Raw genomic sequence first — 15,724 nt, forward strand, 5'->3', positions numbered from 1 at the left:
AATTGCTATCGCAATAAAACAGGCAAAGGAGACATCTGCATGAACTAATGACCACAAAGGGAGCAGGAAACAGGACAGGCGCAGAATTGCAACTAACTTTTATTCCACAAATACCACATGCAGTGATGTGATTGGCCGAGGCCATTTTGGAGCAGCTTCTTGGAGCAACCAAAAGTGTGCTTCGGAGCAGAAAAGCAACCTTTTGCAGCACCTCAATGCTTATTCCAAATGGAAAAATTGCCTTTGAGAGAAGCAAGAGAGCTTACAGAAGGAGGAAGTCCAATTTAATGGAAAACAAGCACATTTTTACCTAGAATTTTTTAGCTCAACATAAAGTTGTGGCACTAAAACATGCCAATTCCATGCATGATGACGAAGTAATGACGATGGCAGTGTGATGACAATGGCATCATGGCAATGGAATTACAACTGTATGAAGACGATGGTGTGACGAAAATTAGATGATGAAGCTGGGATGGCTATAATACAATCACTGTTTGTGGTCATACTATCACGATGATAGTATGACCACAAACCACTCTAATCTCTGCTTTAGGTTTCCAGTTTGCAGGAGGCTGAGCGATAAAATGACAGTAGCTGTAGAAGTGCACATGGAGATGAGAATTTGGGGAACTCGACTATGGAAGAGCTTTGGAGTATGCAATGCTCGCTTGCTAAGCTACACCAGCAAAAAACAGCAAAATGGCAGCAGTGCAAGGAAGAGAAACAAGCTCAGCATGTGCGACGAGTTGCCGCCGTTTAGCAAAATTTTCAGCTGTCAACTTGACGAAACCACAGGAAAGTCGCATCGTGAAAAGGCTTTGCTGTATAAATTTTTGTTTTTTAAATAAAATTTAGGGGTGTGCGAATACTCAAATCCAACTTGCACCTGCAAATTTCCTAACTTCATCATCCCACCTGGTTTTCTGCCGTCCTCGACTGCGCTTCCCTTCTCTTGGTATCCATTCTGTAAGCCTAATGGTCTACTAGTTATCCATCCTACACATTACATGGCCTGCCCAGCTCCATTTCTTCCGCTTAATGTCAACTAGAATATCGGCTATCCCCGTTTGTTCTCTGATCCACACCGCTCTCTTCCTGTCTTTTAACGTTAGTCCTAAGATTTTTTGTTCCATCGCTCTTTGTGCGGTCCTAACCTTGTTCTCGAGCTTCTTTGTTAACCTCCAAGTTTCTGACCCATATGTTAGCACCGGTAGAATGCAATGATCGTACATTTTTCTTTTCAGCGACAGTGGTAAGCTCCCAGTTAGGATTTGGCAATGCCTGCCGTATACAGTCCAGCCCAATTTTATGCTTCTATGAATTTCTTTCTCATGATCAGGGTCCCCTGTGAATAACTGACCTAGATAAACGTACTCCTTTACAGACTCTAGAGGCTGACTGGCGATCCTGAATTCTTGTTCCCTTGCCAGGCTATTGAACAGTATCTTTGTCTTCTGCATATTCATCTTCAATATAATAGCGAATTATAGGCTAACTCGGAGGCTAGCACATAACCGCGGTAATTGGAGATCACAGGGAGAGGCCTTCGTCCTGCAGTGGACATAGATATAGGTTGATGATGATGATGATGAATACTCAAATATTTGATTTCAAATTGAATAGCGAACGTTCTAATCGACTCATGAATTGAATATCTAGTATTAGATTTTTTAGAATAATCAGTACCCACAGTGAATGACCCGGCCATGCTCGGTGCCTTGACGCCAGCAGCGTTCCCATAGTGGGCGATATCTATCGGTACAAGGTCGCACGGACCGATAGAAACAATTAACGATATGGAACGGAGGGAACAACAAAATTGGAGGACCCTTAAGCTTCGCCTTTAAGAGTAGAACGTGATAGCGTTATCGGGATCCGTTCGCATTGCATCGTTCGCATATGGCAAGTAGGCTTCATTCACTGCAACACTGAACGTGGGAAATTGAGCTTATAAAGACCAAGCTTACACCGATCCCCCTAAAGTCGGCTTCACTTTTAAACTGAAATGCATTGCTGGAAAGACGTTTTTTAATATAAGTGGTCTAATATTAAAATTTGAAGGCCCTAGCACCTTTTTTATTATTTTATTAATCCTTTGCTATTGCCCCGATGCGTGCAGGTCTGGTAGAAATGTTTGAGTTTCCTCGTAGCAGAATTAGGTTTTCTCGTATATTTAAATTACAATCCGTTGTTGAGCAAGTGCCCGTGCTTACACGCGTTGCTTTGCAGTGCATTTTAAGCACGCGATTTTATTTTGTTTCCGTGGGGTAGCGGAGTTTCGCAGTGTTCCTCGAGACAACTTTTCATGCGTCTCGTTGTATTTTGTTTGTTTGACAAACCAGTTTAGGCTATCTGTATGCTACATGTTATTTAGAATGAGGGGAGTCCTGCTGCCACAGCGAAAAGGTTCGGTTGTGCTTCGTTCTTGTTTATTTTTCTTTTGCTTTTAATTGGGAGTGTCGTTTGTTCTTACAATATGGCACAAGTAGCATGTGAACGTTATTAGTGCAGGCAGCGGATGCTTACGTCAGTTGTGTTCTTGCTATACACTATTTTGTCATGGCTTATATCGTTGAATTTTCATGTTCTGCATGACATGTTGCGTGTTTGAAGTGTTGCGGCAGTGTTATATTTCAGCGCATATTTCTTTCTTCTTTTTTTGTAAGTTAGCTAGTGCAAAAGGTACTTTTTGGTTCCCTTACACCCCAGGTGTAGCACCTGTCACATGGTTAGTTCGGTAGGTAGGAGCTAGTCGTAATACTGGAATGTTCACGGCAGTCTTGTAGTTTTTCTTTCGTCGTTTTTTTTTTTTTTTTGCTGCTGCATAATTGCTATGTTACATGCAGCCGGCTTTTTCTGATTTCCGCTTCGGCAACACTGTAGACAAGTTGTTGCCTTGTCTTGGGTGGGGGGGTGTAAGCCTGCTCCTCGAAAAGACCGAGTTATGTCTTTAATTCTAGCTCGGCAAGCTTCAAACCGGCATTTTCCACCCTTTTCATCTTGTTGAAGGGAACGGCTGCAGAGGAAAGCTTAAGAGACGGCTAGCGCATTTTGTCAATGATCGTTGCTTGACAAGCGAAATGCAATGGGAGGATTAAGTGCCAGTGGTGGGCGGCCGTCGCGGCGACGGTGCCGAAATTAGGCAGAGGCGCAGCTCATGACATGCCAATTATACCTGACACGTGGTGGGGCGAGTAGAGCCGGCTGGCACTGAGCAAACATAGAGGGTGCGTGACGACGCCATTAGCACCCAAAAGTACACAAAGCTGCCCTAAAGAAGAGGGAATATCAGTGCTTCATCACGTACATCGCCTGCAGTAGCCCTGACAGCAAAAGCTTAGATGTCCGTGACTGTCGCTGGCTCCTGATGTGCGCGTGCCGGGCGGGTATTGGGCACAGAAAGCATGAACGCAGTACTCATTATTCACCACATGCACCTTTCACATATAACTGCTTTGACAACCCGTTTCGGAGAGCATCGTGAAAAGCTTCTCTGAGCAAGCATTTACTGAATAGGGGTACGTGAGCCCAAAGTGTCGTTTGACAGCTTGCATTGACGTATGACCCGCAGCTACTACGCTATCGGTTTTTCTAATAAGTGCGAGCGGGAAAGGGGTCACACCATTTTGGCTGGCAGGTGTTGCCTGCTTATTAGGATTTTATTGAACCCATTGAGCTGGTGCTGCGGCTTTGCGCGGGAGCACGCATGCTATGTATCTGTCACCCCCCCCCCCCGCTTTCTTGGAGCGGTGTTTCTATTTGTATGTTGTTTTGAGGGAGAGGGAGAAAAACACCGTAAAAGGTGACAGAGAAAAGGGCGCTTGGGAGAAGCGCAATACTGGAAGTGCCGGCGAACAAGACGATCCTATACAGGATTCGTGATTGGTGCTTCGGCAGACCACTCATAGCCACTCGGTGGCGATTGGGTGGTAAATGCTTGGGGCGGGGCACCAAAGGGTTGAAAACGTGGCCCCATTGCCCCGACCAAGCGTTCTGGACAAACTACGGTGTTATGCACCATCAGCTCTGCCGGTATAGGGTCGCCCTATGCGTACCAGTTCCGTCTTGTATGTGTACTTGTATTTGTCACTTCATGTAAATAATTGTAAATAGAAAGTGTTTTTTTTTCTCGTCATCGGTGTCTAATTCAATCTCGGAGGAAGCACCCAGCGAACCCGTCGCCGCTATTCGTAGCGGCAGAACTCCTCACTTGCGTACACCGTCTCCGGCGGTGCGTCTCGGACGCCCAAGTGGAGGAGTGGTACAAGAAGAACCTTTGAACTTTACTACAGTAGTCACAATGACGATGATGACGATTCATCTTCATTGGCATCCCCTTCGAAATAAGGTGGAGACAAATCGTCACCTAGTCTGCTCGATTTAATCAGGCATCTATTTCCACCAAGACTTTTGCCTATCTGATCTCGATCTTAACTTTCATATTTAAAACCTGTATCAATATATACTGTACTGTTACCTACACTTGCAATGACTCCAGTTCCATAAATCTTTTCCGTGCTTTTCATCCACCAATACTCCAGTCGTCTCTTGTCTCGACTGCTGACCAGTTAAGTCTTCCATCTTCTTCGAATCCCAACGCTTCTGGAAAGTGGACAGTGGACATTCCCTATGGGTTTTGCTGGACGAATATTGCAGCATTTCATCACGGGTCGTTTTTGGGCTTTTTGTTGGAGCATGCACAGGCCTCATCCTGCGACGCATGTTTTTGTCCCCAGGCTTAGGCCTCCAATAGCAAGGCACTGCCCTTTGTGCTACAATACCGATTTTCTCTCCCAATTTTTTTGCCATTCATGTAAAATAAAATTTGTCATGTGGTACCCACCTAGCCTATTCGGCCTAATTGGAGACACGTCGTCTGGTCAGCCTATTGGCTGACTCTGAATTGCTGAATCGCTGAATTGGCTGGTGCAGATTTGAATCACAGGCACGCTTGTTCGGCGCACATTTTAGCAGCAGTAGGCTGCACACTGCACGTGTGGCGTATCGGTTGTTTGTATTATACCCCATGTTGTGAAAAGCTGTTCGCAACATCTGAAATTCAGCAAGTTCTAAGGCAATGGACATGGGCCAGGACTTTTGAGAAATTTGGATCATCCCGAAATTAGTATCGGTGTGATTGTATCACCAATATTCTACTATAATTGTAGAGATTCACATACCAAAATAGCACCTAGTATATGAGAGATGCATATAATATGCCTCGATATAATGCTATAATGAGTGGTGGTCCAGCCAGTTTAAGAATTGGAGCAATTTCTGGAGCAGGAAAGAAGCTGTTCTGTAGCAATTTAGGAGCAGCCACATTAGCATTTTTTAGCAGTCCTATTGCACAAAATTTTGCGTTTTGGATCAGTTGGAGCAGAAGAAAAGCAAGTGCATGACATTTGGTGCAGCTTATTACTACTACACAGTTGTTAAGTACAGTGGAGTCTCGATGATACAAATCTCACGGGGTCACGAAAAATATTCGTGTTAGCCTAAATTCGTATCATCGAAATGCAATTAAAACTAGCCAAATTAAGGGGGGACACGGGGATCAGATCGCGAAAATCGCGAGAAAAATCACGATTTTTGAAAACCACGCGTTTCGGTATCTGCAACGCCTAATCTACACTGTATAAAAATGGTTTGGCTGAAAACGCACTAAAAGTGCCCGAAAAATATTAATTCGTCAGTGCGCAGGGTGAGAAAACAGCTTTAAATCCCGCAATATCACCGCAGTTCATAGAGACATATCTCGTATTTCCCGCCACCGAGCGCCGCCATCTTGGTATCGTTCGAAAGCTCAAAGTTTCGCCATTACGCTTCTCAATTCGTCCGTCGTCGCCATCTTGTAACAAACGCACAAACACAAAAGAAGCGCGGGTCTGCGATAGGTAGTCACACGGGCTTTCTGATGAAAGCGGGCCTCCGATTGGCTGCCGTGCTGAAAGGCGTCTCTCCATTGGTTGCTGCTGTGACAGGGGCAAGATGGCAATGGCAGTTGTCTGCTTCGTAAACCACGCCGGCGTCTTCACCTGACACGCAGAATTTGGATTACTGAGAGCTCTCAGGTTAGTGATGGATCGTCGCTCGTTGGAGAAGAAATTTTGGACGAAGCACTCTTCGGAATACGGAAGCGCAAGCCTCCTACAGCAAGAAAAATACGGCGATTAGCGGGAGAAGCGGAGGAGCACCCAACTGAACGTGCCGCGCTATCTTGCACTGTGGATTACGTGCTGCGCTATCTTGCACCGTGTGATTCCGGCAGCGATACAGACAATCGCCCTGTGCCATCGGCACCGATAACGCAATCGACGGAAGACGCGCCAACGGAGGCTCCCGCGCCTCGACGTACAGCTGCGCGAATCAGCCGAGATCGTATCTCGGTAGACATAGCTCGCTGCGACTAGGCAAAATGGCGCAAACACAAAGAACGCGGCCCGAAGCACAGCAGCCACTCTGTCCGGCCGATGGCACGCGGAAAAGGAGGAACAGCACAAAAGCCACAAAAGCGCCACTGCTTCAAACTCTTCGCGCCCAGTCACGGCCTCCGCGCTGTCCGGCGCCGCGTCCGCGCCTCTGCACCAAAAGAGAAAGCGTGCCTGCACGCTGTTCTCTTTCGCGGCCGTCGGTGGGGCGGCGTTTATTCGTAACAACCGATGCGGGTCGAAAATCGATTCGTAGCAACCGTTCTCTAGCACATTGCAAGCTAACGGGGCTCGGCCGGGACCACAGACAAATTCACATCATCCGGAAATTCGTTTTAGCCGTGATCGTATCATCGAGATTCCACTGTACTTCTTTAGAGCAAATGGACACAAGCAAGACAGACTGACGCAGCCATTTAGCTCGCGTTCCCAGAGCAGAAAACGTTGCAAACAGACTTTATTTGCCTATGTAAATAGCATTTCTGGACTACTGAGAATAGTTTTATGCCATCAGACATACTACAAAAGTGACTAGAAATGCAGAAGGACAACGTTGTGCAACAACAGTGCCTAGCCACGGGCCCGAGGAGTCGACGCTCAATGTGCTTAGTCGCGCAGTCCCAAGTGCCGATACACGAAATGCCTAGCCACAGGCTTGAGGAGTCACCACAACGTGCCCTTACTCGAGAATTCAGAAACATCATGAGCTGAAAGGCTTCACTGCGTGTCCGATCGAAGATTGCGTGCGCGAAGCTTAGTCTCGAAGTCCGCGTCGCCTATGCTCGGAATGCTTAGCCGTGGGTCTGTCCACAAACGGAGGGATCGGCCCCGCTACTGCGATGTCCGCATAGCGCCCAAGGCAAAGGTGGCGCTTTGGCGCACTTGGCGCAAGTTGCACTTCGGTGGGCGCAGACAAGTAGAATTGTAACAAAATGACGCAAATGGCGCAGTTGGACCCACCAGTGTATAATGAACCACGGTATGCTTCAGAATTTTTGAGTTAATGCCATCGACACCACATGAAGTACTTATTTTAAAATTATTAATCAATGATGCAATGCCTTCAACAGCAACATGTATGGGGCTCATGTAAGCAAAATCATATTCACGCGCCAATGGAATATTGGAATAGTCTTCGTTCGTGAACATATTGGTGAAAAAGTTGTTAAAAGTCTGAGGGCATTCATCTTTAGCGATAGGGTCACCGGCCTCATCAACCAGCAAAAAATAAGCAGAAGTTTGAGCAGGCGAAGTTGTTTTCCGAAATGTTTTGGAATTGTGTTTAAGGAGGGACTGAAGATCTTGTGACATGAACTTGTGCCTTGCTTTTCAGAGGGCCGCACAATATTCTTTGTCAGCGTTTCTGTGTTTTTTTCCATGATGCTGGTGATCCGAGCCGATTAGCTGTTTTAAAAAGATGCTTTTTTTTGTTAATCATAGTATGAAGGTTCCTGTGGTACCATGGTTTAGATAAGTTAGCACAAAAACATATGTGAGGTATATAAGTGTTAATCAGCTGAGTTAATTCCTCTTAAAACTGCCGCCAGTTTTCATGAAGAGATCGCTGGGAAAAGGATTGCAGAAAAGAATCACAAAAGTTCCGCAACCCAAGGTCAATGGCATCGTAGTTTGCCCTGTTATAATCGAAGATGCTTTTGGACGTTACGCTGCATTTGCAAGAGGGCATTTTTATGGTGAAGTGAAGTATAGTTTATAATCATTGAAACCGTCTATCAGGGTGATCGGGCTTATATTACCAGGAGCCGATGTGAGAACAAGATCTAATATTTAAGACCACGCGTAGGTTCGTAAACTAGTTGACTTTTAAGGAAAAGTCTAAGGCTAGTTCAACAAAATTAACCCAGTCATGAGCCGGTGCAGTTATGCAGTTAAGGTATTCCAGTTGATATTTGGGTAATTGAAATTACCAAATAAAAAGATTTCGGCTTTTAGGAAGTTTATCCTGATATCTCTGAGGTTGGCATGCAGAAAGTGTATGAACTATCGGGTGGTCAGTAACAAATTCCAATAAGCGATTTAAATGATGAAAAGGTGATGCAAATCCATAAAATTTCTAAGGGTGATGAAATGTTAACACGAAAGGAGGCAATATTTTTTATGGCTATCATTACCCCACCACACATTTTGTTAGGTCTGTCATTCCGATAAACAACACAATCGCAGGAATCAGTAAGATTTCATCATCTCTTATATCTGGGTGCAGCCACGTTTCAGTCAACATTATGATGTCCGAGTTACTATCTTGTAGATATGAGCACAGTTCGGTACGCTTTGGAAAAATGCTACGTATGTTGGTGAATGATGTGGAAAGCCGAGGTTGCGTAGTACCACCACAATGATTGGAACCGCAAAATACCTTTTGGTTGGACTTGCCAAGGACTGGTATCATTCCAGAAGTTCTCGAATTACGTCGTGAGAATAGTTCAAGGAACATTTTTGTTGCACGTTCGTGAGTTGGGCCCGAGTAACAGAACGATGTAGGAGGATGCAAGAGTGCGTGCAACAGCAAAATGAAAGCACAACTGCTTATTTTCACTCTAAAGTGTGGCTTTGCCATGAAGTGAACCTTGACTTTCACGATATGTGAGAGCAAGTTCTCACGAGTCCGAGATCTCGCTAGCTCTGCACCATGCTCTTGGGAAGAACACATGATGATGACGATTTGCTTCACGATGTCGTCGTGTTTGAGCGCATTCTCAAGAACCAGAAAAGACAGGTGAAATTAAAACAAAGAAACTGGGGTGCCTAAATTGCAGAGCAAGAGAAAAGGAAGGTGAATCTGCAGAAGAGCCGTTGAAGGAGCCACCGGGTGACTACTCTGAAGTGTCCGGCACTCCAGAACCGGCTACTCAGGAAGAAAGCACGCCACAGTTGAACCGCAGGAGAGTTCAAGAACTAACCAAAGACAAAGCGGCAGTGTCCAAGGAAGAAATCGTAAAGGCAGACGAAGTACCCGTTACTACAGCAGTCAAGGAAGAAGCAGCCTAGCACTCAGAATTGGGGAAGAAGATGAAAGCCGAGGAGGAAGCTGAAAGGTTACGAGAGGAGAAGCTGAAGCAGGAGCAGGCCAAGGTTGCTCACCACAGCACAGAAGATGGTGTGGGCCTGCATGGAGGCCACCCTTGTGGGGTCTCGCACACGCTCTTGGGACAAAGGAACGATAACACAGTGGTGCAAACAATCAAAAGGGCATTTATTGCGCCTTGATGTGGGGTCTCACACGGGCTCTTGGGACAAAGGAACGACAACACAGTAGTGTAAACAATCAAAAGGGCTTTTATTGTGCCTTTCATACACTATGCACGCTAGCCGAAGTAGTACCCATAGAACATTCACATGGGCGCGCGACAAATCAAGGAAGTCCGACTCACTGCGACCAGATAGCGAGTGAATATGTTCGCCCCATGCTGTGAAACCATCGCCTAGCCGTTCACGTGTACGGTCACGCGAACGGTGGTGCGTTCGAACAATCCGTGTTCATCCATACCGGTGTCCTGCTCTTAGCCTCGCAAGACGGTCCCGCAAAGCCGCCCGGCGCACGTGTAAAGCGTTTGTGCGTGTTCGTCACCAATTGCAAGCCAAAGAGAAAGCGCCTTCGACCTTTTTCTCCCAAGTCACCCCGCCGTTCGGTGGCGTTAGCATCGCGACACTCGCGCCATCTCTTGCAATGCGCCGCAACCACTACGACCACCGCCAGCGCTTAGCCCCGCGGAGAAGCCGGATTACGGGAGACGCGAGCTATGCGGAAAAAACAACATCAGGGGACACGTAAGAGTCGCGCATCCCCACATCCCCCCAACCTTAAATCACTACACATACTCCGGCGAAACATGTTACATGGTCTATCAACGCGCATGTCGCGAACAAAAGTTAGTACATGCGACAGTGGCCGCGCCGAGCAAATGTCCACACGTTATCCACAACATGACAGCCGACATTGTCTCTGGGGTTCACCGCTGGCGTCCGTTGGTCACAGCACCACCTTTGCAGATTCGATGGCACGACTCCAGCCCAGGACTCCGAAAACGGCAACGCAGAAGTCGGCACGAGCAAGCGGCGCTTGCGCCGACGCGCCCTGCCGGCGAGAGCCGCTGGTGATTGCCTGCTCTTTTCCCAGCTGCCGAGGGTAGCGAGCCGGACACAGGCGGCCGCCGAAATTGCTGCGCCAAACTGGCCACAGGCATCTGCATCGCCTGGGGTAGCTTGATTGTAGTCCGGGGCAGCAGCGCTGACGATGTGCAGGTGACAGCAAAGCAGGGTGACTCCGCTCACGCTGCGTACACTCAACAAACACTAAAGTAGTGCAAGGGAGAGGAATTTGGCATACGCATCGCCCACGTGGTACGATGTTCGATTCGGCTAGCAAAATTTCGGGCCGCATTTCAGATGCTAAATTCACGTGAACAAAGCTTACTTTCTTGAGTCAAACGAGTAATTTCAATTAGTGCGAGGCGAACTAATGAGGGAAGCAATGTGCGACACCTCAACACCACGGTTGTGTCCCTCAACGTGCGACAGGCGGCTTTGTAAAGCCTTAGGCCTAATGCGTCGCTACCTTGACAACAACCGGCATCCAAAGAAAAAAAAAAACATCACCCAAATTGGGCACAACAGGCAGCCGCGAGGAGACGTTAGCTCTGTGAGGTGGTCCCACCCCGCTCGGTGCACACAGCATCCGAGTTGACGGCGCCCACCGTCCCAGACGGTGTCGGAGCGCCCGGTGCCAGGCCGCAATACCAGTCAGCCTGTAGCGGCACCCGTAGCCCTCGGCCACCTGGCTCCCTGAGCCGCGACTTCCGAAGTCAGAGAGATAGAAGAAACTATTTACATAAGAAATTCGGACCACCCACGAGGCTTCTGTACTCACTCGCTTCAGGCTTGCCAATGCTCCCCGGGTGCTAGGCCTCGCTCTCCCAGGATGCAGACCACGTGGCTTTCGTACCAACGAGTGTACTTCAACAAAACACTCGCGAAAAAGCTTAGCATGTTGAAAAGTTCAAACACGCTACAGCAACCGTCGCCTCGCTCAAGAAAGCACACCGCCGACACTAGCGATCAAAATCCACGCTAGGACTACGCTTCGGTTGAAACAAAGGTTGTCTCGAAGCGAGCAAACTGTTAAAATTATCGTCCGATGCCCCAAGAGGCCCCACGTTGGGCGCCAGATGTGGCGTCACGCACGCGCTCTTGGGACAAAGGAACGACAACACAGTGGTGCAAACAATCAAAAGGGCATTTATTGCGCCTTTCATACACTAATGCACGCTAGCCGAATTACTACCAATAGAACATTCACATGGGCACGCGACAAATCAAGGAAGTCCGACTCACCGCGATCCGATAGCGAGCGAATATGTTCGCCCCATGCTGTGACACCATCGCCTAGTCATTCACGTGTACGGTCACACGAACGGTGGCGCGTTCGAACGATCCGTGTTCGTCCATACCGGTGTCCTGCTCTTAGCGTCGCGAGATGGTCCTGCGAAGCATTCGTGCATGTTGGTCGCCGATCCCCAGCCAAAGAGGAAGCGCCTTCGACCTTTTTCTCCCAAGTCACCCCGCCGTTCGGTGGCGTTAGCATCGCGACACTCGCGCCATCTGTCGCAACCACTACGACCGCCTCCGGTGCTTAGCCACGCGGAGAAGCCGGACTACAGGAGACGCGAGCTATGCGGAGAAAACAACATCAGGGGACACGCGAGAGTCGCGCACCCTGAAGGAGCAAGGCCACAGGTAGGAGAAGACCTTGCGCACCATGGACTGCTACAACAGGAACCAACGCAAGAAGCCGAGGACGAGGGAAAAAACCTCAATGAAGCAACATCCACAACATAAATGCACTTTACTGGCAAACTACGAGGCTGTGCGTTGTGATCTTTAAAAAATTTTCTCTTTGTGTGCAACGAGAATTCTATTGTGCCAAGTTCTTGTGTAGTGTAGAAAACTTTTTCCCCCTTTTCTTTATGTGTTGTGGCTTTCCGCAATGTCAAACCAGTCAAGACTGCCGGAAGAAATTAATTTTTTCAGAAATGTACATTAAAAACTACTGAATTACTCTGTGCTGTGGTGAATAAGCGTCTGTTCTTGGACATAGTGCTTGTTTGTGTTTTTTAATATTTATTTTCTGTAACTTTCTGCATTAAAAGCTCGTATTATTATCTTTCTCTCTTCTTATCATTTGAATTTCAGTAAATGTAAATTGGAGGATAGCTAAGCATATTTAAGATAATTCAAAAAACCTTATGTGGGATTGCCTTAACGAGGGCATTAACGAATTCAGGATGGCCGAATGTTTTCATATCGCTAGTGCCCTCCCTCGGGAAGCGCTCTTTATGTAGTGTGGTAGTGGGCCTAACTGAAGCTTGGGACACACGCAGCAGTCGTCGACTGGTCGGTGAAGGAAGAAGATGTGTCGATGCTCGTGCGAGTTTGCCTGTGTGGCGTAGTGTGGCATAGTGTTTGCCTGTGTGGCATAGACTGCCTGCGTGGCTATGTAACCTTTTATTCTTCTATTAAACCACCCTCTTCTACGACTTGTGCCTGAATCACCAACGGGAAGATAACACATGCATGTCATGACACGCATATGATGTCATGATTGACATGCGCATGGATGCCGTGTCATTCATGTCATGACACACATGACATTCATGTCCTGAAAGAAACAACCACGGCGACATCATGTCTTTCCTACCATTTATGCCATGACCAGTATGTGATGTTATTTACGTTATGACATGGGATGCACATGCATGTCTTGTCATTCATGACATGATGCACATGACATATCATGCCACCTATGTCATTAATGCATGGGTTATCAAAGTGGGTTCCGCAGGCCCCTCCTCAGGGTTCCGCGAGCCATTGATAAATTTTCCCTGGTTCCGCGCTCGCGAAGTGGCTAAGACGGCAAAAGCGAGGTGCGCTCAATCCAAAGAACCTCTATTACCCATTCTCGAGAGTCAAAAAGTACCATCACAGTGCGTAACAGAAACACACGAACTGTGCAATAAATCCGCTAGCAGCTTGTAGCCACCCAGCCTCTGAAAACAGCAGCACACCTAAGCTTTTGCACTTAAATCTCAGATGCTGTAACTTACAACCATGTGCATTACTTTAGTTTGTAGGTCGGGGCCGATAGCGTGTGCACTGATGTATCTGATGTATATGGGATGAGATCGGGATGTGCGCGTGGTAGTGAAAACCGGGTTTCAGATAAAGACGCTTTGGGTAACAGCGCAAACAGACGACCACAAGAAGGGAGACACGTACACACAAGCGCTGACTAACAACTGGTTTTTTTTGGCAAGGATAGCACACCTTATATATGCCAGAGTGAAGCAAGGGAAAGGGGAAAACGTAACAAGGGTAAACTCGTGCCAACAATGCAAGCGCCATGCAGCCAACTAAGCGCAACAAGACGCAAACAATTATTTTTCTTTCTAGTCTGAACCCCCGATAGCCACCTCCAGAAGATAAAATTCAGCATCAAAGAGAGCAAGGGAAGGTGTGCTGAAGCACTTGCTACCAAACTTGCTAATGCGATAGGCTTCCAAACTGATGCGCGCGGTCTTGTCACTACTCTTTCCTAGAATTGTCGTCTCTTTTAACCGGGCCTCACAATCAGTACACTTGCTAACGTGCGCAACTATATGTGCGTATTTATCATCTCGTTTTTTCAGTTTTAGAGCGTGTTCCCCTACGCCCATTACGCACGTTAGCAAGTGTACTGATTGTGAGGCCCGGTTAAAAGAGACGACAATTCTAGGAGTCAGCGCTTGTGTGTACGTGTATCCCTTCTTGTGGTCGTCTGTTTGCGCTGTTACCCAAAGTTTCAAGACGTACCAACTCACCCAAAAAGAAGTATTGATGAAGATAAGGACGCGTGCCGCAGCCTTGCTGCGAGTGCTATATAACCAGTCACAAGATATCGAGAATTACAGCTTCTGCAATGCTCTTGTGCAAAATAGAAACATGATTTGCTAATTCATTCAGTGAATAAAAGCGTGTTGACGTAGTAACCATTTGTTTATTGTTTTCGTGATAAACTCGATAATTCGACATTCTGTTAATTCGGACATTTTTTTTCGGTACCGTGAAATCCAAATCAACGAGGTTTTACTACTCAAGGTAGAGTCGGCACTAATTATAAGACCTCTGGTGATGAAATGTCATCATTAAGCGTCCCCGTGCGATAAGCACTGAAAACTCTCATTCTTTCTCAGCACATGTCTTGGTTGCAATGCTGTCTTGTCTTGGCTCATAACTATTGCACCCACTTTGGACCACATGTGTTGCATGTCACCGTCAAAGCAGCCTGTCGAACGCCACCGTTGGCCCCAAACATGTTGCGTGCTAAGCCTAGCCTCTCAGCCTACTAGCAGGGGGTGGGTGGGGGGGTTCCTTGGCATTTCATGGAGCTTAGCAAAGTTCCCTGGGACGAACATGCTTGGGAACCCCTGCATTAATGTTGTGACATTTATGCCATGTTATATATGAAAACTAGGTGGGGTGATGAAGTTAGGAAATTTGCAGGCGCAAGTTGGAATCAGCTAGCCCAAGACCGGGGTAATTGGAGATCACAGGGAGAGGCCTTCGTCCTGCAGTGGACATAAATATAGGCTGATGATGATGATGATCTATTTCAGGTCACACATGCATGCCATTAATATCCTGATATATATAGTTATAGAAACGACCATCACGGTGGCATGTCATTCATACCATTTACGTCATGACATACATGCCATGACAAATGGTATTTGCCAATATGGCCTGACAAAGCGCTGGACGTGGATAGAAACGGGACACAACCACAATTTCTGGGAGAGTTTCCTGTCAACTGTACAACCGGAAGAAATGGACCAAATCCGGGAGTCTCCCGCGGGAGACTTGTCAGGTATGTAGATAGATAGATAGATAGATAGATAGATAGATAGACAGATAGATAGATAGATAGATAGATAGATAGATAGATAGATAGATAGATACTTAGATAGATAGATGGACAGACTCAAAGCATGTGACGTTCCCAAGGAATGCTTCTCATTAAAAAAAACAATTCTTGACAATTCTGGCACTTCTTGAGCTCACAGTAATTACATGCTGAAGTGAAGAGAAACTCCTCCGCATTATAATGTAGCATTTTAGAAGTCGAGGGGTGGCTTCCCCCTAGTGGAGAGTCAAGGACGAGCTCCGAGTCAAGGGTTGTTTTTGAAGGTGTCAAAAATGAAGCTCTGAACAAAAGAGACACACAAAGTTAGTATAGA

General features: G+C 46.9%; 1 protein-coding gene across 4 annotated transcripts in view; it reads right to left on the reverse strand.

Moving 5' to 3' along the window:
* The window catches only part of LOC119432389 (WASH complex subunit 2), a 545,737-nt gene that overhangs the window by 308,381 nt on the left and 221,632 nt on the right, over positions 1-15,724 (reverse strand). The gene's annotated exons all lie outside the window — the stretch shown is intronic.

The sequence above is a fragment of the Dermacentor silvarum genome, chromosome 11, assembly GCF_013339745.2.
Source record: "Dermacentor silvarum isolate Dsil-2018 chromosome 11, BIME_Dsil_1.4, whole genome shotgun sequence".
NCBI classification, from domain to species: Eukaryota; Metazoa; Arthropoda; class Arachnida; order Ixodida; family Ixodidae; genus Dermacentor; species Dermacentor silvarum.